The 27,393-nt window shown below is 41.9% G+C and overlaps 1 long non-coding RNA gene across 1 annotated transcript in view; it reads left to right on the plus strand.

The window, feature by feature from the left end:
- LOC148108644 (uncharacterized) overlaps positions 1-27,393 on the plus strand; it is a 436,992-nt gene that overhangs the window by 289,373 nt on the left and 120,226 nt on the right. Inside the window, exon 5 of the long non-coding RNA XR_015727120.1 lies at positions 2,858-2,975. This is a non-coding gene — a long non-coding RNA (uncharacterized LOC148108644). The remainder of the gene's footprint in view (positions 1-2,857; positions 2,976-27,393) is intronic.

A 27,393-nucleotide genomic window follows, 5' to 3' on the forward strand; every position in this document is an offset into this window, starting at 1 on the left:
CTCATTAACGTGGTGCTATAACAAAGCGGGTGAACCTCAACCCTAATTTAGCAAAACAACCAACCCCATAAAAAAGGGCAGGACAGGCAAATCAGAGGTGCTTTCAATAAACTTTTATTATTGAACTTAAAAATCTTTCTTAAAATTGCCAGAAGCTTCCCAGCTTTGTGCTGGTACTTAGGAATTTCCACGCACAAATGCTAGCAAAGTTACCGCATCAGGCTTAGTAGATACAATGAGATCCAGAATTGCATTCATTTTTGTGCTTCTTCAATTCCTGGAGGTCCTTGGTTAGCCTTCGATAAAATCAACCCTGGACTAATCAATGAGAAATTGCAGAGAATATGAGTCCTGCAAAATCAATAATTCGTATAATAATTACACAAGTATATGAGAGAAGCATGGTAGTGCATAGCCAACCAAATCGCAGGGAAGAGGCTCTTGAAATCTTTAAAACTCAGCCAGATATGATGAACTTTTGCATACCTTGCTCCCACGTAGGACGATCCTGGAGTTTCACAGAAGACTATTGTAAGGTTTTCCTCAATATATGCAAGTTAAAAAATGAACCCATATCATTATGGTTGTTAGTGAGTAGAAAAGTTTAAGTGAACTTTAAAAGAAAAGAGACCTGATGGTTCCAGATGCAGGTTCCCGTCCTACGTCTGAAATACCGCGTCTACTGTCTTCCCTGACTCAGTTCACGTCGGGAATTCCGGTAACCACTCACGGCTGCGTTGTCATGATCTGCCCCAAGTCTCCGCTTCCTTTACCAGCTTAGGTCACTAATCTCATTGTTTTGCTCAACCCAAAGCTGTGGTGTCATGAAGAGAGACCAGAATCAGAACCAGCAGAGTTAGGACCGTGCTGAAAGCCCTGTCAATCTCTCTCAGCCTCAGTCCCCTCATCCCTAAAATGGAGGTTACAAGAATGCTGAGTGTATAAGGTGAAATGTTGGTAAAAGCGCTTTGTAATGTTTGCCTCTAGTCTCTGGATGATTTCCTGACCTGAGTAAGTTTATCTCTGAGTAGAGGAATCACAGAGGAGGGCTGTGATAGTTAATTTTATTTGTCAGCTTGACTGGGCTAAAGGATACCCATGTAGCTGGTAAAATATAATTTCTGAGCCAAGAGCCTACAATGAACCCTCACCTTACTTGTGAGCCTCACTTTATCTGTGCGGCTTCCTCTTTCTATTCCCTAGCCCTACCAATTTCAGTCACTTTAGCCACCTGGAACTCTACTCCGTGCTTCCTTAGCTCAGTGAGATTGCCAGGCTCCACTGGGCCTCACTTTGTGTGTTTCCCTCCTCTCAAGGAAAATGGCCCTGTGCTGTTGGCCGTTCAGTGTCTTAATACAGTCACTTTATATACTTTGTCTGGGTGTAGGATTATCTTTACCAAGAAGCAAATCTGGTACTAGTTATTCTGTAATAACTGGAAGCAGAAGTACTTATCTAGATCATTTTGCTGTAAATGGTACACAAATAATTTATTCCTGGCAGTTTTAATACATTGAGACTTTGTCTAATATCGCTGCTAGAACCTACCCAACCAAGAAGCGAATTTGATTTGAAAAAGAAAGGCTCAGAACAATGAAAGATGCTGATTTCAAATTGTTAAGTTTCAACCACTATAGAATGAGGGTGCCCTAACCTAAGAACAAAGAGAAGTCAACAAGACAGCATTTCTACTCAACAGGATTTTCAGGCATAATTATGAAATTAACCAACACTCCTAAGGTTTGAAATTAAAATGTCTAAATTTAAGCTACGACCTTACACATGTAGTGACATTTTTGTGACTCCATGTAATATAAGCTATTGTTTGGAAAGTAAACGTTGAATAAAAGCACTTTCTCTCCTATCTATCTATCTATCTATCTATCTATCTATCTATCTATCTATCTATCTGTCATCATCACCTACCTCTCACTCCTTGTCTTTTTCTGTAATATTTATTGAGCAGTTACTGTATGTTAAGTACATTAATACCACATCATATTTAGTCTTTGCAAAAAACCCTTTGACGTTAAATAACTTTCCCAAGGTTATTAGTAATCTTGGATAAGTCAAGGATCAAATCTAGACAGTTGATACTGTTGTTATAAGTGATTCAAATAATACCGAGGACGTGGATGCTTTTAGAGAAAGATAACAAATTCTGAAAGAAAGTTTACAGTCTACACAGTAGATTTTTGATGTTCATTCTACCCTTGTGACAAGTTGTGTTTTGTGGATCCACTGGTAAGGGTACCCCCAGATAGGAGCCACTAAATTTATTCTCACATTGTACAAAAATGACCTAAAATATAGATGAGGAAGGAAATTTGCCACAGCACAGTTGATTGGTTGCTTGAGGTTATAATATTCCCCCTCCAAATATGTCCGGCCTCCCGGGAGAATCTTCCATGACATATTATGTTGTAAGAACATGCTACCTCAAATACAAACATCTGGTCTGAAAATCTTGGCTCATTTCTTGTTTCTCTTCTCTTTGTGTTCTTCTTCATCTTGCCCAGTCCCACGGTTGTGTCTCGGTTTAAGCTTATAATCTGCAACATCACTTCCGTCTACACAGAACCAACAACACAACATGCGTAAAAAACTAAAAAAACATTGCACAACAACTTATTTTTTCCCATTAAATTCATCAATAATGGTTGGACGATTATCAAGGGAGTTTTCTGCCAGTATTTTTCTGGGAAAAGAAAGGATCAATTTATGGTTACTGGTGTATACCACAGCAAAAAATTTACCATTGCCTATGTCATGTGGCTTAGTGGTACTCAAGACTGTCGAGTTCATTTTTGAGAAGACTACCGCATTTTCAGTTTATGTTTTTCCTTTGTGTTCTCAGATTGTTCACTTCCTTTGGTATTTCCAAAACTCAACTGCAGGAAGACATCGATGTTTGAGGATGCCAGTAAAGCAAGCTGAGGAAGTAACAAAGAAGAAAAGTCACAAATAAGAACAATGTAAGTATACAAGTTACTCTCATTGCTCTTCCATTCACAAACAAAGGAGAATTCCTGGAACAATTTGCTGTTAATTTAGTAAATAATGTGCAATTTATAAAAATATAAGCTGTAAACTGTGATACATCTTTTCCCTTAAATTAGTTAATGAACCTCTCTTCCTGCAGAAGGAAGTTGGGGGTTGAGATCATGTCAGCTGTAACCTTGTTGGTTTACTAGGTTTGTCTTGATTGGTTCTCTGGAACTCCATTAACCTGCTTTCCATCTAGAGTCAAAAACGTGATCTGCTGTTGAACTTAAAAAGAATTTTGCCATTAGAGACTGTAAGAAGCAGAAGGTGTATTTTGCTTTTCCAGTTGAACCTCTTATAGGGCTGGGATGTAGAAGGCAGGTCTTATATTGCTTTTCTTATTCCCCCTGTTCTTGGAACTGGCCTCTGTACCCAATTAGTATCTAATAAATAGCTGTCTATCGACAGACTTTCAGACTTGGAAATGTAGACTACCATGAGATCAACAAGGGATTATGCACAAGGGAGAAACAGCTCAAAAAAGAGAATTTCTCCTTGTGTTATTTTTTAGTAAGTTTTTTTGTTTCAGATGAACCTATTTTAACTTCAATCTCATTTAATATGTAATTTTAATACATTTGTAAGTATGATAAAAGTATGACTTCAGATAGCAAATTCTGTTAGTCATTTCCTTTTAGATAATGTTTTACTTGTCCTTGGTCTGGGAAGGTATCTAAATGTGTTTAGATGCTAACCAAATTCATTTTACCTTGGTAGGTAAGATGCTTATTAGGTATGTATCCTTATAAATACAATAGATATCTCTTATAGTGAGAAGACTTTTTTCTTTGTTAAAAACTAAACTTTGCAAAGAAGTTTCTGTACATTTTCAATAGGATTTGAATGTTCATCTGTATATGTATTCTTAATATTCTTTTGGGACCTCGACGTAGTAGGGCAAGGGGAATTTTTTTCTTCTTTCAAGGTACATTGAATTATAGAAAAAAAATCACTTGAGGGTAACATCATTAAAAGCCAGCATAGTATTATACTCATTAATTCCACAAAGCTTAAATAGCATAAAAATTTACATTATCAGTTTATACAGAGAAGCTGGGGGAGGAAGGAATGAAGGCTTTGGGTCCCTCTCAGTGTTTTTCACAAATGTCTACTCACAAAGCTTCAATGGCAAGGTCAAGTGATTGATGGTAGATCCCAGGATCTGCTATCCCAACTTGAATTTTGCATTGTAGACTCAATTATAAAAATAATATTTATCTATCATCAGTTAAATAACAATTTTAGTCCCCAACTTTTAACTACAATTGATATCATGAGATAACCGTATGTACACTATGAATTTGGGTATTTTCTGGCATAATTTTTTGTACCCCTGTAGAATAATAATACTCTAATTTGGGAAATATGGTACTGTAACACTTTATATAAATATTATTACAGTGAACTTTAATTATTTTTTCACATTGTCTCCTCCATTACATTCTGAGTTCCTTGAGGTCAGGGACTGGATCTCATTTTTCTCTGTATTATCAGAGGCTAGTTTAGTGCGTTGCAAACAATAGCATATGGTATTCGTTTGTCAAATGGTATTAAATTAGGGCATATTTTACACTTGGGCTGTGAAAGATTCATTCAGACTGAGAGCATCTTTAAGGAAAATGCCTCTGGTGATAATTATTGACAGTTCGTTTTATTTAGTTTATAAGATGTGTTGTGGTTTAAATGAAAGTAAGATTGGAGCAGTTGTCAGGAGAAAGTCAACTTGGCAGAACGTGCATTCTTGGAGCACGTCTCCAAGGCATGGTCTGCAATCACCCGGAGGGTTGTGGGGGCCATGACATGATCAGAAGAGGTTTGTCTTCTCACCAGTTTTTTTTGAAAATGATACACAAATCTCCAGGTTTTATTAAAAGAGGTATTCTAGGCTATATTAATCTGCTAGGCCTACCATAACAAAATACCAGAGACTTAAACAATAGACATGTATTTCTTACAGTTCTGGAGGCTGGAAGTCCAAGATCAAGGTGTCAGCAGGTTTGGTTTTTCTGGAGGCCCCTCTTCTTGGCGTGCAGATGGCTCTCTTCTCTCTGTGTCCTCACATGGCCTTTCCCCTTGTGTATGTGCGCATTCCTGGTGCCTCTTCCTTTCCTGCCCTATTGAATTCCAGCACTGCCCTTCCTACTTCATTTAACCTTAATTCCCTCTCTAAAGGCCCTATCCTGAAATACAGGCACATGGGGCATGAGGACTTCCACATAGGACCTTTGAGGGGGTACAGTTCAGTCCACAACAAAGGGTTAGGAAGAATTACTTTCAAGGTGATCATGTTACTTGATGTTTTGGCAGAGTTGGGTTTGCATTCTACCGTGAAGCCTGGCAGCCACGTGTATTCATGTACCAGTGGCATCTGTGTTTTTTGCCAGCATAGCCTTAATTCCCCTTCTACTTGGTGGCATTGTCCATCATAGTGCCGCCCGTCCACTGGCCAAGGGATAAGCATGTGACCTGAGCGAGACTGGTTAGACAATGTCTTCCTGAAATTTCACTCATTAGTGTAGTAGGCCAAAAGCAAAGTGACTGCATCAGAAGATACCTCTCGATAGCTCACGAAACACACTGTCCATTCTTTCCTGCTGCCTGTCACTGATGTTGCCCGGTTCCTGTCCTTTCCAGACACATTGGTTTCTCTGTCATTTCCCTTTCGATGAATTCCCTCTCTTCCTCTCTCTGGATAATTTTTGTTGGAGTTACCCAGTATTTGTTTCTGTTGCCTTAACTAACAATAACAACTCTACTAGTTACATGCTGTTTACCACTGTCATAAAACTCCAGTCTTAACATATTTACATGCGGATAGAATTTCTGAACTTGTAGACAAGATGCTTTGTTATCAGTGCCTCACTAGAGGGGTCTGGGATGAATCACGGCATCTGGTGGCTGCTGTTACATACATACATAATTAGATTTTTAAAAAAGGTTTTGCTTTGATTGGTCACTTTGGAAAGTCCCTGTATTATTATCATGTTAAATGTCATTTGGTTCTGCTCTAATTCTTTATTCTCATCTTTCTTTTGTGGAGATGCTAAGGATAGGAAGGTCATGGGGTTCTTTCCTTTGTGAAAGTAGGACCTGGATCAAAAATTCAAAATACCATTGTGTTAGAGGGATGGCCCACTATGTTCCTGTTCTTTGGACGCTGATCCAGAATATATTTAAGCAGAAAGGACTGCACCATTTTGTATATGAATATTGACAAAGCGAGAAAAATAGAAAAACCAAGTGATAGGTATAAAACCAATCTTCTGCTTAATGAGTAACCAGCCCTTTTGGGGGCAATAGATAGTCAAGGGAGTAAGATGTCTTTTTTAAAATTTTGACTTAGAAAAAAAGGCACAGAGTATCAGAGCCCCCAAGAATACTTTGCTTCTATAGCTGTGGAGATGATCATGGTCTTAGCCAGGCAGGGCCAAGCACCATGTGAAGAGAGAGCGCATTCTTTGTGTAGTTCTGGAAAGCAAAGGGCCACCACAGGCATCTATAATGGTGGGGAATGCCAGCATGGGCAGAGCTTCAAAGAGAATTGGAAACCATCAGTACTTATGACAAACAAAAATAGAGAAATAGAATAGGTTTTGGTGCTAGAAGCATGGAAGCTCTAAACTGTACTTTATTATAGTTAAAAAATTTCCCCTTCCAAGTTTAAAGTATAGAGTGATTCTGCGTATATTGCCTTGAATGACTGTCAAATTCTTGAACGTGAGAAAGTCGACAGTAGATCGAGGGCTGCTATAGTGGGTGACGTTGCTACCCGTGGCCTGTAAACCACCTACAGACTCCGGGGGCTTAGAAAATGTGAGAGGATACGGCACAGCCCCAACATACCTAAACCTACAGTATATTGTAACAAAAGACGAAGGCTGGGATTAATTATTGTATTATCTTTGATCTTTGGAAGGCTTCTTCTACTTAAAACAGTCCTCTCAATGCTGGATATTAGCTTTATGTCTTTTATTTTCAAATTCCAAATGATGTTTTTAGAGTAAATATTTATTTCCATGGAACAGACTTTGCTCATGTACCAAGTAAGGCTTACATTTTAGAAATTTGCTTTTGAAGTCACAATTCCTTAAAGGGGTTAAGAGCTTTAGAGTAGACTTTTTGACAGGCAGTTTTTGTTCTTGGAGAAAATAAGGCCTGCCTTGTTCAGGCTATATTTGAAAATTAAATTTCTTTTTCTTTATTTTTTTTATTTTTTTTCCTTAAAGATTTTATTTATTTATGTGACAGAGAGACAGCCAGCGAGAGAGGGAACACAGCAGGGGAGTGGGAGAGGAAGAAGCAGGCTCCCAGCGGAGGAGCCCGATGTGGGACTCGATCCCCGAATGCTGGGATCACGCCCCGAGCCGGAGGCAGACGCTTAACGACTGCTCCACCCAGGCGCCCCTGAAAATTGAATTTCTAGATCCGAACCTTCCTCTTATCCCCCAAATCACTTTCTTTGGTGTTCCAGTTGATCTCATTGCTTACCATTCTTCAAGCCCTTACAAGGATTTGAAAAACACCTAGTTCTCTGAATTTAACACAATCTACTTGAACTACTTAGAATGGTTTCCATTTTCCTGCACAAACCCTTTCTGATACAGTGAGTATGTGAGCATAATATAGCAGGGTGCAGAAAGAGGAGACTAGGCATCTCAGACAGACTTGTCTTGATTTTCAGTGTTGCCCAGGGCTACTGTGTTTACCTTCAATCAGAGGGGAACAGGTTAAAACTATGTGTGCAAGACATTTGAGATGGGCACGATACAGCTGACCCCGAAGAACATTCCTAAGTGAACCATTACAATTTTGCATCCATAGACCTAGATACCATCAGTGTTTAGTTTTCACCCTGCAGAATACTTGAAATTAAGCTTTGTCCTGGTGGATTCTTCAGCCTGGAGTGAAAGACAGGCAACACCCAGTGTCCCCAGGCTATTTTAGTAGTTGTTTTTCTGGAGCCAAGTGGTTTCGATCATCTGTTTCTTAAAGGGACAGAATACAAGGCTGGTCAATTTGGATCGCCAAGCTTGAATAGACAGAATTGGCTGGTGGGATGCCCACTACTATTATACCATGCTTATTGTTCATCTGGTTAAAGGGAATGACCTTCAATGGTATAAATAGGGCTTTTTTTTTTTTTAAATCAAGAGTATACTAGTAGCTATTCCAGAATAAATTATTTATTTGTTTACATTTTCCATCCCTCATCACACAAACATAAGCTTCTTGATAGCTGAGTCCTTATATGTCTTAGTCTATCCTCAGTAAATAATACTCTTTTATCTATTTAAATCATTCAGTAACTAAATATTGAATAGGTACTATGTCCCAGACACAAGATTAGGCCTTGGGGGTGTAGCAGTGGAAAGACTTGGCTTCAGAGGTTCATTAGTATTAATAGAGAAAAAATATCATTAACAAGACATCTTTTCTATAGTTGGGCTTTGAAAATTAAAAAAAAAAAGTCACCATCTTTTTATTGTGTACAATGTGTAATAACACTGTTGGAGACTGATAGGGTGCCAGATATGGCTTTTATTTTACCTGTTAAAGGAGATTTATAGAGAGCTTGGAGAGGCTCAACAGCTAAACATTTTGATTTTAGTCTAATTGGAAAGGAGAATTTAATTTTACTGACAATTATAGGCGAATAAAGAGTGCACTTAAGTTGAAATTAAAAAGTAAAACAGTAAACCAGTTAAGTTCATTGTAATATTGTAGTTTTCCCCTGATAATTTGCATTACATGACCATGTTCATGATCTCATAGAATACATTAAATTCTATGGTTTAGTATAATAAGATTATTATATCATGTAAGTTGATGAATAGATAGATGTAAAAGAAGAGCCCTTCTTTTGTGTGTGTGAAAAGATTGAGCTCTTTACCTTGGAAGGGATTTGAAAATTGGGTCACCTTATCCATTTTGTTCATATTGATGGAATACGGGTCACTGACGTCTGGCTTTGTTTAGCTCTTCTTGCTCCATTTTGACAAAGTGATATAGAACCTAATTACTGAACTACTCAGCTAACAAAGGTGGGGAATCACCTTCGCAAAAATGGAAAAGCACCTTTTCAAGTATACTGAAGGCCCATCAAATTCAGACTTGAAACTTTTCCCACTTTAGAGCTTGGCTGAGGAGGTGTGTGTTGAGGGGAGCATAGCTCCTCATTAGCTCCCCAGCCTGGGTGTTGGAGGGTGAAGACCTCTGTGCTTGGCTTCCCATTTCTTGGACAAGTGTTCTGTGAGAGCAGGGACGATGTCTCCGAAGCACTCATTATGTATTTCCTGAAGGAATGAAGGAAGCTTGGCAGCATCACCTGGAGTAAGGATCCTGATCTTTTTGAACCTGTGTTTCTATCTGCCTATACCTGAATTTCACGTGTGATCTCAGTGTGTAATGGGGGCAATTTACTTCTCTCAGCCTCAGTTTCTCCATTTGCAAATTAGAGATTCTAGCACCCCTCTCTTACAAGAAGGAATAAAACTCAATAAGAATGATCTGATATTTTTGGCTCCGTAAATATGGTCATATTGCTATTACTCAGCTTCCCTTCAACGAAGGCTGAATACATCTCTTAATTACTAGAAGAGAATTATTTACTCTACTTTCTGTGTTCCTTACCTTGTCCCTGGTGGCTTTCCATGTTGGCCATCTTTCTCTGTGCCTCTTTCTTCTCTGGCTCTTTAAAACTTGGTGTTCTTCAGATTTTCTTTCTTAGTATACATACGTTGGTTGAGCGTATAGATTTTTCTAGGTTTAAGTTCTTGACCATGTCCAAATCTCCATTTCCAGCTCAGTCTCAAGTCTCCCACCTTGAACCCTAGACTGGTGTATTCAGCTACCTACTCGATTGTCACCGGGATGTCTGGGGCAGAAATAGGCTAGTTGCTTGTCCAACCCTGTTCCTCTTCCTGGGCACACAGTTAGACTACAGTTGCTAGCTTCGTCTGCATTTAGTTTGAGATCAAGTGAATGAGAACTAGCGCATAGTCTGATGTGGGTGAAAATGATATGCACCAGTTCCATACATCTCTGTCTTCTGTCTTCATGGCTGGAAGCAAAGTTCTCCAAGAGGGCAGTGTCATAATATGGGAGGCGCCTGGATTCCTGAGTCACTCCTTGAAGGAGAGCTTCCCAACTTTACCGGGCTGTACTATGAGCCAGGAATAACAGTCTGTTAAGCCACTGAAATTTGGGGGTTATTTGTTGCCATGGCAGAGCTTGACCTTTCTTTATTAAGATGGTGCCCCCTAGGCACCGTGAGCTCTGCAGGTAGTCTACTTTCCACCTCAGTTGGTGGCACCGTCCTCTTTTTAGTCACCCAATTCACAGTCCCCTAGTCCTCAGCCAAATCCAATTAATAACTAACTCCTGTGGATTTTAACTCCCTTATTTTTTCTTGGAAGTATCTATCTTTTTTTTTTTTTTTTGAACCATCACTCTGATCGAGGCTCTTGCTATTTCTTATCTGCTTGTTGATTTGAATGAACTTAAAACGAACCAGGAAGCATCCTATTAGAGTAGTGGGTCATTATTAAAAGGCATTCCCAGCAGGGAACATAAGAGAATGTGGTGACAATGTAACAATACAGTTGATGTCTGGAAATAAGTAAATCTCCAGATCATGATGAAGGAAGTGGAGACCTCCCCGGCCTTTGCTCTGTGCTGATGATGCCCGTATACAAAATAAAAAAGGACCCCATGCAATGCACAGATGGACAAGTGAGGCTTAATGCAATTAACCGTGGACACCTGGATACTTCTGACCTACTGTCTTCTGCTTTATCTTTTCATCCACTCACGCATGCTTTTGATAAAGGGTCACAATGCCAGCTGCTTACTGAGCGCAGATCAAAGCTGGAGTGATAGTCTGGCAGGGGTCTTCTTGCTAAGCTTAACCTTACCTGGGAGAGTCAGTTAGCTCAAAACACTTCTAATCACCTGTGATCCCTCCTTCTGTCTCCTGCAGAGTGTGGCACTGTAGTTGACAGCTCCCACGCTCCCCTGTCCGTTTAGTGATGCTCCCTTTGTAAAACCAGCTCTTGGTTTTATCAACCTATATTCCCTCTCCCACGGAAAGGAAGCCCCACTTTGATCGTGCTACTCTTGCTTCGAAGCCCCTCCTGTGCAGCAGCCCTTCATTTTCTTCATTTCTGTGGCAGCTCTCTCTCCTCCAAACCTCAGCACACATTCCCATTGAGTATTAGAAAAAGAAAATTAAAATAAGCCCATTTTTAAAAAATAGGGCCCTCCTTTAAATAAATAATTCTTCAGCAGTCCACAGCATTGGTCTTCCCTGGAGAATCAAAAGATCCTATTGAAACCAAGGAACAGAAAAGTGATTTTGAGGTGCATGGATGGACACCTTTGTACCGGGTTTTATAGGGAAAGTTGTGATTATTAGAGGCTTACACTAAAATGCGGTGACTCTAATTTCCCTGCCCTCCTCAGTCAGGTAACTGGGGGACATCTCTTGCAGCTAGAACTCTTTCCCATCTAAGCGCAGAGTTGGCCACGCTTGTCATTTTTACTGCTGATCTTCTTCTGGACCCTTTCCTCCCTGCTTGTTCCCTACCTTGAACCTGGACCTTTCAGGCCTGCAGTTGCATTATGTTGTCTCCTTCTCGTCTCTCTAGCTAAACCGGCCACATGCGACAGACAGACGATGACAGTCATCTACACGTCCGTGGGAATGATGGCTATTCTGTAGACTCTTCTAAGAGTATTTGCTTTTAAAGCACTATTACCAATTGCAAAATGAGAGACTGTGCTCCCATTAGAGAAATTTAAGGTGAAATGAGTATAGACGGGGTTGAGGATATTTTTAAGAAGAATATTCTCCCTGAAATCCTTTCATAACCTGTAACTCTATGCAGGGGAACCTTCTCCATCTAGTGAGGCTGGCTCCATTAGCATCTCATTATCTGTCATAGGGATACAGGTCCTGTGCTAACCTTCATCTCCTGAGAGTCCCTAGATGTAAAGAGAACAAAGACTTAAAAAAAAAAAAAAAAGGGAGGACATAAATGATGAACCGTTTCTCTGTTTTCTTCTTTTCTAGAAACCGTGCGTACAGCCAGGTAATTTCCTACCTCCATTCTTTGAACATGCCATTCACCATGTCAGGAATTCCTCCTTCTTCCCTTCCTGTCCATCTTTCAAGTGGTCTCCCCCAATGAGGCTCTCCCCAGTTCCTCCAGTTGGAATTGCTTCTTTTCTTTGTTCTTATCTTGAGCACAACATTTAGCAACACTTTGTATTTTTGTCATCTGTAGCACATCGAGGCACAACAAAGTCTTGAGACTTTGCAAAATTCAGTGCAGTGGGCTATTTCTTCTGTTTTATAAACTCTGAGCATTAAAACCTTGATCACTGCAGTTGGGTGGGGTCCACGCAGTTGAAATTTCTGTGTATATGATAATATCTAAAAGGGGATCTTTATCTTAGGACTCTGTGAAGGTAATAAAAATGTGCATCAAATTATTTTTGAAACAATATGGGGGTGTAAATAAGTAAATAATAACTGAACCCATGCTATGTAATGAGAGCTATGTGGAGTTAGCAGGCAAAATTATTTATAAATAAGGAATTATACATTATATATAGGGAGATGCTGATGTTGGCCAATTTTCTCCTCACTAAGGGATTGATAAACTGCTCAGTGGTGTGGCCAACAGAAAGGTTTCTGTTCTGCGCTGGATATATGTATATTTTTTCCTTTTTGTATCATCCAAGTTCTACTGGCTCTTGGATTCTTTCTGTGTGTCCCTTGTTGTTTTGGTCCCTCATCTGTACTAAAATGTTTCTTTCTTCCATCAGAGCCTTTAATGCTATTTGCAGAAAACCTATAGTCCTTGAGTTTTCATTTGCTCTTATGTTCCGCAAAATTACCCTAATTTCCCCTTTCCGTTCTATGCTTTTCTGTAGAGGTGGGAAGTCCCCACTCCATATACCCTTGTATCATAAGAGTAGCTTCTTGATTAGTCCCGGAGCTGAAACTAGGTTCTGTCCTGGGGTACCGACATGGTATCTGAGACACCCTCACTTTTGCCTCATCAGTCCTCAAGCTCTGAGGTGCACCTGCCAGGGGCATTACTGCTTCGGTGCGCCACACCCAACCTCCTGTGGAGCCCATCTCATGACGGTGTTTGTTTCCGTGCCTTATCGCCTCTACTAGGTGGTAACCTCCTGAAGATGTCAACAGTATCTCATTCAATTTGTACCCTCCAGGGTCCTAGCAGTCTTGCATACGGTACATGCTCCTGGAATGTTTAGAGGATTGAACTGCATGAGTTATTACTCTAAGTGCACAAAAAGGGGTGCTAGAGCTCTGAAGAGCCTTAATTCACCTCATGGGGTTACATGAAGATCTGTCAGACTTAGTTTATACATCCCAGCTCTCCATGGGTAAAGTCAATGCCAATTAACGATGAGCTTCTGCATTGGAGAGAAAGCACATTTTCACCTAATGGCTGATCAGTTTCTTTTCTGCCGTATATCTCAGTGATCATAAAGCAAGAAGACCCCTGGGACTCTATTCTATTTAGGCAAAAGCAGGTGTGCTGGGAAGCTTTATATTTACACACAAACACAGAAAGCAGGGCTTATTTTTGCAATTACTTGCGAGGCTTGCCCATGTTTTCCAGCATGTAAATTAGGACTTGAAGGAAAACATCTAATTGCATTTCGCTCCAACTAATTGCCAACTCAAAATTTTAGATTAGTGCGTACACCATACTTAATTTTTTTGTTGTTGTTATTAATAACACATTGAGCTTGGTAGGATGAAAAATAATGAGACGGAACTGAAAAGACTCGAGGGCTGGCCCATGAAGGAAATGTTTTGGATAGGGTGGTAGGGAAACTTTGAAGAATGTGGGCAAAGCCATGGCCAAAATGCCAGACAAAGATCGCCTGGGTCTCATGCTCCCCTATGGGTTTGCTGGTAAAGGTTAGACGGAGAGGAAAAAATAGAGATGGCATTTGGAGTCATTGCATGTGTTTTGCCACAAGGAGGGGCCATGGTTACAACCATGGATGTGTCCTTGACTTGTATTCTACCAGTAGCCTTTCCCGCATGAAAAACAAAACCTACTTAAAAGAGCTTTTTAAAAAATATGCTACACATCCAGAAAGAATGGTACGGTCTTTTGTGAGTAATATAAACATACTGTGATATCCTTACATTATTAAATGAGCATTACAAAGCATGACAGAGTCACAGCCACACCAAAAAATAAAGACAAGCTAGTGTTGACTGGAAACAAAAAGGGAGAAGCTTTTTCACATGTTGTCATAAAAAGGTAACTGGAGGCCTCAGAATTCTCCTGTTTTCTCAGCAAGAGTTATTCTCCAAAGGACACAATGAACTTTTTGTCCTTCTAAACACAGAAGTCAAAAAATGTATCCTTGAAGCTCAGTGTAGCAGCAGCGGGTTTGTGAATCTATTTACCATCGGGGAGAATTTATTCGGAGGTGGTTAGTTCCTGGGTTTCTACATGAAGGGTTGGAAGGGAGATTGGATGGATCTTGGAAAAACGTCTGAATCGAATAACATGTTCCTATCCTGGCGTCCCTCTGCATTCAGCCTCTGCCCTAGTTTAGCGGGCGCTCGTCCGTGCCAGGCACAGTGCTAGATGCAGCAGCCGTCCCGGGGACAGTGCTCAGGAAGATGCCTCCTGTTGTGGGGTTTCTAGACAGGTGGAGAGCAGATATTAAAAAACCAAAGACATAAGTAAATATGTACTTATAAACTATGTGAAGTGCCATGAAGGAAAGGCGCGGGGATTGATTAAGACCACAAATGTTGCATCTCATTGAAATGGGGAAAGCCTGGTGAAGCCTCTCTGAAGAAATGACATTTAGGCTGAGACCTATAGGATGAGGAGGATTGAACCAAAGTGGAGGGAATAGATATTTCCAGACAGATGGAAAGACAGGTGTGAAGGCCCTGCAGGGACTAAGAGATAGCACTTGGGGTTGGATTGAGGGGGAAAGTGGCTTGAAATGCGGCTGGGCAGGTTGGCAGAGGCAGCCCCACACAGGGCCCTGTAGACCATGCTGGGGGGTTTCTGCAGGCCATAGAAAGCTGCTGAAGGGTAGAAGCGATGAAAATCGATTTATAGAGAGCTCAGTGTAGAGAGAGGATGGGAGAAAGGCAAGGATAAGTGCCAGGAGACCAGTTGGGAGGGAATTTCCATGGGGATGGTGGACGTGTTGCTCATTTGCCTATTTGTTCTGAAATCTGGTCTTCATCCTTCCCATGCAAAACAAAGTATATTGCCCAAACTCTCTGGCCAGCTTGCTTTTGGGTGGGGTGGACCAACACGAGGCGGTGGAGGGAGAGTGCAGAGCTGGAGGAGGGAGAAATCAGGACAGTTCCTCTCGTTTCTCCCTGCTTTGTGGGGATATCCCTAGCAATGTTGGTCCTTTTTGGTGTCAGCTGCTCCTGGACAGCCCCTCTGGACAGACCCACTGGATAGTCCCATCGTCCCTGGGCGTGGATCCCTCAGGGCACTCTTCCCCGGGGTCGCTCTTTCTCCCTGGCTTCCCAAGTTATCCCACAGTAGCAGTGCCATCTCTTGTGGGTTCCTTCAGTCTTGGAGGTAACAGTGGCTCCCTGCTCTTGCGAATCTCTGGGTTGCATTATCATTCTCTCTTCGGCTCTTCAGCTCTTCCAGCCCCTTTATAACTAGCCCTCTAGATTTCAATTCCCTCGAATCAGAGCTTGGACTTTGTTTCCCTGACGGGTCCTGACTAATGCAATGAGCAGCAGTGGCAGCTTGGACCCTGGGGGACGGCAGTGAGGATGAACACCTACACAGATTGGAGATGGCTTTTGGAGTCCTGTGTGGACGGAAGATGGTGGAGGAATGAGCTAAATCTGATAGCTCTAGGTCGAGTTTCCCAGCACCCTGAGCAGGATTAATTAATCTCCAGCTAAATTTAGCTGGCATAGACTTAACTGAGGAAAGCAAATGACCACTGGCTCACCTCCTACACACTATGGATATGCCCTGAAGCCCTCATTAGTGGTCATGAAGTGGTCAACGATCAGATCCAAGCTAATACCACTCCACCCACAGACTCCGGCCTTCACATTCTAATTTCTAGAGCTGAGGTCTGGATAACTTTCCTGGGACCACAGAACAATGTCTGACTACAGCCTATGCAAGATTGTGTTCCTTAAAATAAAGAAGGGATAGTTTTCTTTTGTTAAGAAATGATTTCCCCCCAATTATTTTTCAGCTTTTCTTTCCTTTTTCTTGAAGATCGATAGCCTTTCTTGTTTCTTTTGCTTTTTCAAAGCAAGCTGTTCTAGCAGTTACCATCTGTTCTCCTGACCCCGGCTCCCCCTGTAGCTCTGCTCCTGCACCCCCTGACTGAAGGTGCTCTTGTCTGCATTGACACACTCCTCTGTCTCCCTTTTCCAACTGAACCTCTGCAGGACTCAGGACTCTGTGAAGTTACAGGGTGTGTGGGCAACAAAGTGGGACAGAGCAAAGCCTCAGTGACACTCCTGCCACGCCACATCAAGATGGTGAGAAGCCAGCTACTTCTGTGGGCCTTCCTTTGGATAACTCAGGCTGTAGAGTAACTGACTTAGGAAGATTTGGGAAATTTTTCTTAGATCATATTTCTGTGGCCCCAAGAGTCTGGAAATAATGACCAGGAGATTAATGTGTATAGGAACGGTGTAGGTGTGGGTGTTAGAAGACTTCAATGGTTTCAAGGCCTGTGCATCTGTGAAAGGTTCCCTCCCTCCCTTCCTCCCTCCCTCCCTCCCTCCCTCTTTCTACCCCTCCCTCCCCCCTTTCTTCCTCCCTCCCTTCCTTCCTGGGTCCATTTGTCCAACAAGAATTTTGAGCACCTATCATGTGGTTATTAGGGATGTGTGCCAGGTGCTCTGAAGTATATGAAAGAAGTACAAGGGAGACTTGCTCTTAAAGGTTGGGTACAACACAGACACGCATCTGAGAAATGAATTTGCCACTAGTAAATAGCAGTGTAGGGTCAACATAGGATTAAGAATCAGGAGGTCAGTATTTAATCTTATTGGTGCTTTCGATTAACTGTGGTCTTGAGCAAGTCACATAGCCTCCCTAAGTCAATCCACATATAACATGGAAGGATTGAACTAAAAGATCTCTAAGTCATACATCATTGTTCTATGATTAATGGGCACAGTTAGGAGTGATCCAGAGCAGAGGTCCTTGAACATTATGGTTTCAGCTTCTCCTTAATACTCTTAAAAATTATTGAGGAACCCAAAGAGCTTTTGTTTATATGGGTTATATCTATTGATATTTACCATACAAAATTGACATTTAATACAAAAATGAGACATTAAAATATATATTAATTCATTAAAAAATAAACCCATGACATATAAACATAAAATTATTTTCATGAGAGAAATAGCTATATTTTTTGACCAAACACCCACAATCACCTATTACTTATCCACTGAACTTCAGGTTGACCAAATTTTAATCAGGTTTCTCTCTTCCCTGCAGGACCCTAAGTTTTGGCTTGCCCCACATTTGAGCATGCACTAATGCACTCGGGTGAGGACCACCATCTCCCCCTTAACAGCTCATTCCGAGACTGGCTAACTATAAAAAGAAACATTTCTTGTTGAAGTGTCCTGATTTTACCATCTTCTCACCACATTAGCTTGCCCTCTTCCCCCAAGAAGTCCCTGCTTATCCCTCCTAACATAAGAGCAGCCTCTTTCCATGTGATGTTGAGACACTTGCAGGTCCTGAGGTCCAACCATTCCCCTCGTTGCAATAGTCTTTCTGAATGAAGTGTCTCCTTATCCAAGTCCACTTCTGTTTGCTTTTATTTGGCATTTTCAAAAGAAAATCTTTAATGGGAAGAACATTGTTTTACATTTTTGCAAACCTCCTTAATGTCTGGTTTGCTCTCTGCTTCTCTGCATTTTCAAAAGAAAATCTTTAATGGGAAGAACATTGTTTTACATTTTTGCAAACCTCCTTAATGTCTGGTTTGCTCTCTGCTTCTGCAGTCCATCTGCTGTGATCTGTGGCTTTGGTTGAAGTACGTGGAGGAAATCTGGCCTCACCCACTCTGCAGTTGGAAAAGGAGGACCTCACAGAAGCCCCTGACAGGATGTCAGGACCCCATGGGCACACTTTGAAAACTGCTCTTCTAGAGACTGAGAGGGAGGAAATAGCTGAATGCTGAACTGGATTCTACAGAATTGACTTTGGATTTGTAAAGATGGGGCAAAGAGGACAGTGTGAGCAAAGGCAAGAAAGAGAAAGTGAGAAAGGGGTGTCTGGAAGAGAGACAAAAAGGGAATATGGAGAGAGAAGGTCTGAATTTACATTAAGTTCAAGTTATAGGGGGGCATAGGGCCTTGAATTCCCCTTTCCTATCAAGGACTGTAGTCTTGAAACTTTATATCATAGACATCCACTGGAAGCTTGTAAAATAGTGGAATAACATTATGAATATGATGATTTAAGGCAATAATCATGATAATCATGTTTGATGGATTGGTACAGGAGAAATAGAAATTGTAAGTCTGGTTAGGGTGCTACTGCAATAGTCCAAGCATGATGTGGCAAGAGTCTATAGCAGAGTGGTCATGTTAGGACTGAAAAGGATAAGGACATGAAAGGATAACAGGAGAATTGACACGATTGATTATAAAGGGTGAAGAGGCATAAGAAGTCAAGTTAAATCCTATATTTTGAGCCAAGTGATAGGCAGAATGGAGGCAAAATCTGTTTTGGCAGCGATGGGAAATTTAACAGGAATAATTTGAGTGCAGATGATGCTTGAGATAATTTTGATATATTTAGGAACTAAAATTCATAATCTTCCTATGGCCTATAAGATCCGTCCTGATCTGTCCTCTGCCCAGTTCTGTGACTTCCTCACTTCACTCTCTGCCTCATTCACTGTGCTGCAGTTATGACTTTTTTCCTTTACTCCACTGCCAAGTTCACTGCAGCCTCTCTTAACCTCTGCCAGGAATGCCTTCCTGTGCCCTGTCCTTCCCGTCTCCACCAGCTGTCCCTAAGCTGGCTACCTTTCAGCATTCAGGTTTTAGTTCAAATGTCATCTACCCCCAAGGGACTTTCTCTCTCCTGTTACCACCAACCTTTTCACCTTGTTTTATTTTCCTTCTAGCACTTACTATTATCTAAACTGATCTTGCTTCTTTCATTGTTATTTACTTATCTGGCTCTTTCCTGCCTCTCCCTACTAGATTGTAAACTCCATCAGAGCAGGATCTTTTATGTATTGTTCACTTTTGTGTTTCCAGCTGGTACACAGTAGGTGCTCAACAAACATTTGTAGAATGTGGAAATGTAGCTCAGGCCGTGGAAATTTCAGGGTTAGCTCTTAGGAGTGACACACAGATGTATGAGTTTGGAAGCCATGTCAGAGAGGTAGGACTTGCAGCGTGGCTGGGACTAGGGGGTAGAGGACATCTGCTCTTTCTGACAAAGGAGGTAGGACAATGTGACAGTCAGAATACCGAGGGCCTGTGGAGTTGATGTTGCCAGGATACTGAGAAATATAAGGAATGCTGTCATCAGAGACTGTGCACTGGGATGCAGTCATATGATGTAGAAAGGATGTCTATCCATAGTTACCTGTGACTACGATATCACGCCTGTGATTATGTTGTAGGGCAAAAAGGGTTTTGCAGATGCAATCAAGGTCCCTAATTAGTTGAGTTAAGCAGAAGGGAGATTGTCAGGTGGGCCTGACCTAATTTGGTGAGACTTTAAAAGGGGGGCTACAGGTGTCTTCTAGAAGATGCAAGTGACCCCTAGCTAACAACCAGCAAAACAACAGGGGCCTTCGTAGGACCACAGAGAACTGAATTCTGCCAACAGCCATGTGAGTTTGAATTAGAACCCTGAGCTCTAGAAAGGTACCCAGTCCAGGTGACACCTTGGTTTCAACCTTATGAGAGTCTAAGCAAAGGACCCAGCTGAGCTATGCCTGGACTTCTGATCTACTAGAAATGGTGAGATAATAAAGCTGTGTTGTTTTAAGCTGCTAATTTTGTGGAAATTTGTTACGCAGCAATAGGAACCTAGTACATATTTCAATAAACATTTGTATGTTTAATTGCCAATCTTAACGGAACCTTGCAACCTTCCTGGATTTTCCCATGACTATGTATCATAATGATAATACAAGAAAGCAGGCTAATGATGAAAACAGTTCTGCAGCATTACCATATGGGGACCCATACAGGTCGTCTCTCTCCTTAAATCACTTACTGGTATTGTTTTAAAAAGTCACTTAAAAGTGGATAATCTAAGTTGCCTTCTGCTCCAATTTTCCTTCTTAATACCCCACATCTTATTATTTTTTCAAAAATATTAAGCAAGGGTTTTTTTTTTTTGTTTGTTTTGTTTTGTTTTTTAATGTCTGGTTAATCAGTTCTTTTACCTCTTTGTTCCTACATAGCATCACCACCACCATTGTTGCCTCTGTTCAGGACTCCTGGTCCCTGTTTCTTCTCTCTTTTCTAATGAGCCATACTCCACATAGTAGTCAAAGTGACCTTTAAAAAATGAAGTTAAATGATCAGATGATGTCATTTCTCTGCTTTAAACTTGTTATGAACTGAATGTTTGTGTCTCCTCCAAATTCATATTTTGAAGCCCTAGCCCCCAATGTGACTGTATTCGGCAATAGGGTCTTTATGGAAATAATAAGATTCAGTTGGGTCATAAGGGTGGGTCTCTGATCTGATAGGATTAGTGTCCTTATAAGAAGAGACACCAGAGAGTTTGCTCTCCCTCCATGCACACACACTGAGGAAAGGACATGCGAGCACACTGTGAGAAGGTAGCAATCTCCAAGCCTGGAAGAAGGCTCTCACCAGGAATCAAATTGGCCTGCACCTTGATCTTGGACGTTCCAGTCCCGGAACTGTGAGAAATAAATATCTGTCGTGTAAGCCGCCCAGTGTATGGTATTTTATTAAGGCAACCTGAGCTGACTAATAGAAAGCCTTTTAGTGGCTTCCCTTTCCTCCCAAAAATGGAACCAGGGCTCTTTATCAGGAGTCCTCTCCCTGGCTTTCATCATCTCCCTTTCTTAACTGCTTTGCTGACAATGGCCTCATTTTAGGACCTAAAACATGCCACTCTTTCCCACTGCAATGCCTTGGCCTTCACTGTGGCTTCTTCTCAGGAAGTTCAGTCCTTTAGATTTTAGAGCACATGTTAGTTCCTGAGGGAGACTCTCCCTATGATTCTTTCTTGGTAAAATTCTGTTCCCCACATTGTTCTCATTTGATTGTTCCCTTCATTTGATTGTCCATCTTGCCCAGCAGATTGTAAACTCCAAGATGGCAGGCACACATCTCTTTCATACACTGTTGTATCCCAGTGCCTATTCAGTGCCTGAAACATAGTGGGTACTCAGGAAACATTTATTGAATGAACGAAGAGCTGACATCCGAGGAGTGTTGGTTTTGATGTGTTCCACATAGGCTCTGGAAGCCAGAGCTCCATATCCTGGGCCAAAGTCTTCCCTTCACTTTCTGAGTCCCTTGGAGATATCCTTTACTATGGACGTGTGTGCATTGGCTATTAGAGGGAAAGCAATATTAATTAGCTTCCAGGAAGGTGGTGATGAACGAATATGTGGGGTTTTTTGTTTGTTTTCAGATACACACTACTCTCTATTTCAAAGACAATGGATGGCATGGTTGGTTTTCAAACAGTTGTCACTTCACTAGTGATTATGGTATAAAACCATCTAGATTACAACATTTACAGTGAGTAGTTTCTTATTCCACAGCGATCTCCTTGAAAATAATGTTAACAATATGGTACAAAAAGATTGTAATTGAAGGGTTCTTCATTCACAATTTCTCTTCAGTTTCCTGAAGATGGTTCTTATGGCCCTGAGTAATACTACTATCTTTAAAGAACCTTCATTTTTATGTTCCCTAATTAATGTTCCTTAGGGCTTTTAAAAGCTTCCTAAACTTGCATTTCTTTCAAAAGCATAAAGAAAAATGGACTGCAATTATTAGGTTTCCTCAAGAGAAGAAGGTGGGTGAGGGGTATGAGGGGAGAAAAAAACCACCCAAATTGTTACAGGATAAGATTTCCAAATCTGGGTGCATGATGAATTGTGTTTTAAGAATTTTGCTTCAGCTGCTTAAAAATTGAATCTGGATGCAGAAAAGATTGCTTTATTCATAGTCAAGCCCCACTAGAACAACGAGATACAGTAGCCATTATATGTCCTGTGTTCTCTCTTTCCATGATGAACGACAAGGGATATCCTGGGTTCCCCTTCTAAGCCCTCCTCACTTTAGGGGAGCATGCACTCTCTCCCCTTAATCAGTGGAGGCCTGCCTCATCTACTTTTTCTCATCTGAAATTTCTCCAGTATGAGGAGGCACGTTTCAGAGCTCTCAGGGACGTCTAGGTGGTTGATTCAGGCTTACTTGTTAACCATACCGGGTTCGCTCGCATAGGTAACGAATATTCTCACAGAAGTCCAGGAGAAGTACTGTGGAGGGTGCTGTCCCCCTCAGCCTTCAGAGCTCAGTCCAGACCCCACCTGGTCCACAGTCCCCTCAGCTGTGTGTGTCCACCTGTGTGCGTCAAACTTATATGCCCACAGGTGCCAGAGAGAAACAGCACTTTGTGATTTGGGCAGATGGGAGACAATAGAAGGTGGTGGGCCCTGTCAGCAGAGAGTGCTTGGCTCGCCAACAATACTGGGGTGCTTTCAAAAATATGCATTGCCTGGGGCGCCTAGGTGGCTCAGTCGGTTGAGCGTCCACTCTTGGTTGTTGTTGATTTTAAATATTTTATTTATTCATTTGAGAGAAAGCGAGCATGAGTGGGGGTAAGGGGCTGAGGCAGAGGGAGAAGCAGACTCCCAGCCGACCAGGGAGCCCTATGCTGGGCTCCATCCCAGGGCCCTGGGATCATGACCAGAGCCCAAGGCAGACTCAACCCACTGAGCCACCCAGGTGACTGACACTCTTGGTTTTGGCTTGGGTTGTGGTCTCTGGTCCTGGGGTTCTGCCCCTGGCCTCTGTGCTCAGCAGGGAGTCTGCTTCTCTCCGTCTGCCCCTCCCCCCGTTCACGTGCAATCGCACGCATGCCCTCTCTCAAACAGATGGGTAAATCTTAAAAAAAAAAAACAAACACAAACCTGCATTGTTGGCTGGATGTGACCCTCAACGATGGACAGTGATTTCTATCTACGGCACTTTGTAGTGTTAGCTTATTTCCTATTTAGCATCAATTCCGGCGTCTTAAATTTCTGGGGCTCAGGCCTGTAGGTGTTTTCTTCAACTACACTGTAATCACGGCAAGGAAAGGGATGCTGCCTGACACGTGTGTTTGTTGTACGGATCGGAAGCAGCCCACTCGGCTGCCCCCCGGGCCCAGCACAGTGGCTGCTGCGGACGCCGGCTGGCTGCGTTCTTGTTTATTGGTCGCTCGGCTGACACGTTGGTGTGCACCTGCCGCGTGAGGCTCGCCCCCAGCGAGCTGCCGCGCGAGACGTCTCCCCTGAACGTGTTCTGCTTAGTGAAGGGCTGCCGGGTAAAGAGCTCCATGGTCAAATGATTTGGGGAAAAACCGAGTTTAGCAAGGTTAAAGTTTAGTAGTTTCCTTTACTGCAGGATTTTTTTTTAATAGCCTAAAAATGTTAATGAGCACCATACATTTTTAAAAGGGGTATGACAGAGACTGTGATTGGCACTCTCACCCCCATTTGGAAAACATTTTTTCAGCCTCCCTTGCAACTAAAGTTCTGGATGAGAATTCAGTTCTGCCAGTCCTGTGCATTTCTATGACATTTGGAAAGTGAAAGTGAGAGGTAGGCTCTTTTCCTGCTGTTGATGCTGGTAAGCAAGGTCACAGGGATGTGATTATTTATAGGCAGTTTTGTCTTGGTTGTGTGACAGTCGCAGCTTCCAGACGTCTGTACTGTGGCAGCCTGGGGCAGCCCCTGACTTCTCTTCCTCCCGCCCTTCCGAAAATTCTGTAATCACCTAATTTCTCATATTAAATTCCTTTTCTGCTTGAAACACTAGAGTCGTTTCTGTCTCCTGCACTGAACCTGGGCTGATACAAGGAATATAATGTGTGTCTATTGCATATATTGCTATGTATATTAATGTGTACGTATACACATATGCTCAGAAATAGTTTTGTTTTCACAGCATAACTCTCCAGACCATGGTTCTTCAGAAACAATTTGGGGAAATTGTCTATGGAAAGAATGTTGAAATCAATATCCGAAGGTCTACGTTACAGTTATGACTTCACTGCTTACTAGACTGGGAGGTGACATCCCCTCTGAGCCTTGAGTTCTCTTCCTCATTTGAAATATAAGAACAATAATTCCTGCCCTTCAGACCTCACAGGGTTGTCGTGAGAATCAAATGAGATGATCAATGTGGAAGTGGGCTGGAAACTGTAAATTGTTATAGAAATGCGAAGCATCATCATTAGTCATGCTGCCATCTATGAAAATGAATGTTAGATTCATAATGCAGGGACATCATTCTCATAACGATTGCCTGAGTCTGTGGTTCCTTGAGAACATTGGGGGTTTGATAGATTAATCAGTTGGGAGCAGAAATACCACCAGCTTTGCCGAATAGACCATAAACCAAAGGGAACATTCCCCAGCTCCCAAGGTGGCCTCTTTAACAATGGATGAACACAGACTTCTCTCTCTTTCCCATCTCTTCCAAATTAAAGCCTTTGGGGGAAACATTCTTCACAGAATCCTTTACATCTTCAAAATAGACCAAAGGAAGTGCAGCAAAATATTTCCTTCATTTGATTTTCTGTTGGTGAGACGGGTCCTTTCATTAGCAGATTGAGTACAAACAGCCCCCACAGTCTGCTCCAGTAATTTCCAAAACATGATTTACATAAATTTAACTTTGTAATCTTGCAGTTATATGACTGCATTAAAATGACAAATAATGTGACACATGACGCGGTGTCACATGTCGGTATGGTAGCTGTTTACCAGCAGCAGGAGGTGTCTCTCACGTACCATCCTATCTTCTGTCAGGATGTGCGTGTTCAGGAACTATCCCAAATTCCAGTCCTTTTCAGAAACGAGAGAAGCATACCCTGTGTCTCACACACAGAGACTCTGAAGTTAGTGAGTGGCTACAGTTTATCTGCCCCACTTAGGAGTCTTCGAAAAAACTCACCTTAACGTCAGCAGTCAGCAGTTCAACGCAACAAACTAATGTGTGTAGGACCCTGTTAAATAGAGTTGATGGCCGAGGTCCAGGATGTTAGAGAAGCAAGCAAGAGATTCTAGAAGCGATTCTGTTCAAAGGGCTCCTTTTGTTTTCACCACAATCTAAATCTTACTGCTGGTTGTCTCACCTGTAATAAATGGAAAATAACGCCATCGCACTACCTCACACGCCGTAGGCGCCTAATGACTGTTTTGTGAACAAATGGGTTGAACCTTTTTTTAACTTTGACGTTTTTATCCCAACCATCAATAACATACGAGGTATTCGGATTCATAATTAATGTCCTTTCTCCGTCCTTTCTGTCCTTCGATCTCTCATCCTTTCTCTTCTCTCCCTCCCTCCTTACTTACTCTTTTCCCTCCCTCCTTTCAGTCAGGGAGTATCCATGCACATCGGGCTGGCTCAAGCCACTGGGAATATACAGGCTGCGATGCTGTCTCCTAGTACTCTTCCCTTTTTCTTCCACTTGTCACATTTGAAATGACATGTTTAATGTCTGTCTGCTAATCTGGACTCTACGTTCCCTGAGGGCAGAGACATGTTCTGCTTTGTTCACTGCTGTATCTTCACATCCAGGACAGTGCTCTGTTCACAGTTGCTCAATGACTATTTATCAAAAGACTTGGACCCTTTCAGGATTGTGCATTCCCCTTCGCTGTCTTGTGTGTCTTATGTGTCTTATTTGGCTCCTGCTGCTCCCTACTCTACCCGCCCGTTATTCCCACAAGGTCACTGGTGACATTCATAGAGTCAATTTCAGCCTTTTCCAATGCCTACAAGACCACTCTATCACATCTGTCCTTCGTACAAGGGCCTTGCAGTCTAAGTGGGGGATTCTGCTGGATGTCAGATGGGCAAAGCCCTTCATGGGCTGACAACTGATTAGGGAGCAGGAAACGTGTACATGAGTGGGTGAGTAATGACACAAGTTAGGAAAAGTGAGGAACCATATAAATCCTACAGGAGTGCCATAAAGGGGTAACTGCTGAGAACTGAGGTAGTTGGGGGCAAACAAAGAGGAAAGTGAACTTGAGCTAGGTCTTAAGAGAGAAGAAAAAGAAGTAAGGAAAGGCTCTCTACATCATTCTGAGTAGGACTTGAGGGACGTAATGTGGGAGTGATGAAATCAGACCTTGGGGAGATCATTTAAATGCAAAGCTGAGGATGAAATTTTAACCTGTGCACAATTAGGAATTACTGACTGCACTAGGAGGGAGGGGGGCGAAGCCCACGCAAACTGTGTTTTTGATAGAACACTGCGGTGGTGGAAAGCTTAGCCACCATCCCCCCTACTCTCTCTGATTCCTGGATTGCCAATTTCTAATTCCATACTGCTTTTATGCCCTTTAGTAAGCAGTCTCAGCTTTCTTCCAGCTTAAAAACTACCACCCACTCAACCAGTCAAATAAACAAATGCTCCCTTACCCCTCATCTCCATTTAGCTATTTCTGCTCCCTCAGTTGAGTTCTTTGAAGATCGGCTGATGTTCTCCATATCTACTTTCTTCTTATTTACTCCTTAAGCCACCACAGTCTAGTTGCTGCCCTAACCAGTGAAATGTCTCTCATCAAGATCCCTGAGGAGCTTCTGGCTATTATTTCAAGAGATAGTCTCCAGTCCTTATGTTACTCAGTCTTGCACGTAGTTGATTTTGCCCTCTTTATCTTTCAAGAAAACCTCTCTTGCTTTGACTGTCGGGACAACCCTCACTCTTGGTTTTCATTATACCTCTCTGAGCTGTCTCAGGTGTTCTTCTCTTCCATGGCATGTTTTATATATGGCTGTTTCCCAGGGCTCTTTTCCGGTCTTTTTTTTTTTTTTTTAATAGTCCACACAAGTGTGGGACAATTTGGGCAAGAAAGTAGGAAGGGCTAGTGTAGTCTGCCTTTTCTAGAATCTTGGCCATGAAACAATGGAGGAATTGAGTGATAGGAAGAGAAAGATGCTGTATCTAAGATGGGAGAGACTTGCAATATCAAGTTCTTTAGGCAAAGGGAAAGGTAAAAAGCTATTAATTTTATATATCACCAAGTTCATAACTAGTCAATAGAAACAGACAGGGACGCACAGAG

The sequence above is a fragment of the Ursus americanus genome, chromosome 17 (genome assembly GCF_024610735.1).
Source record: "Ursus americanus isolate L20-20 chromosome 17, mUrsAme1.1.p, whole genome shotgun sequence".
NCBI lineage: Eukaryota > Metazoa > Chordata > Mammalia > Carnivora > Ursidae > Ursus > Ursus americanus.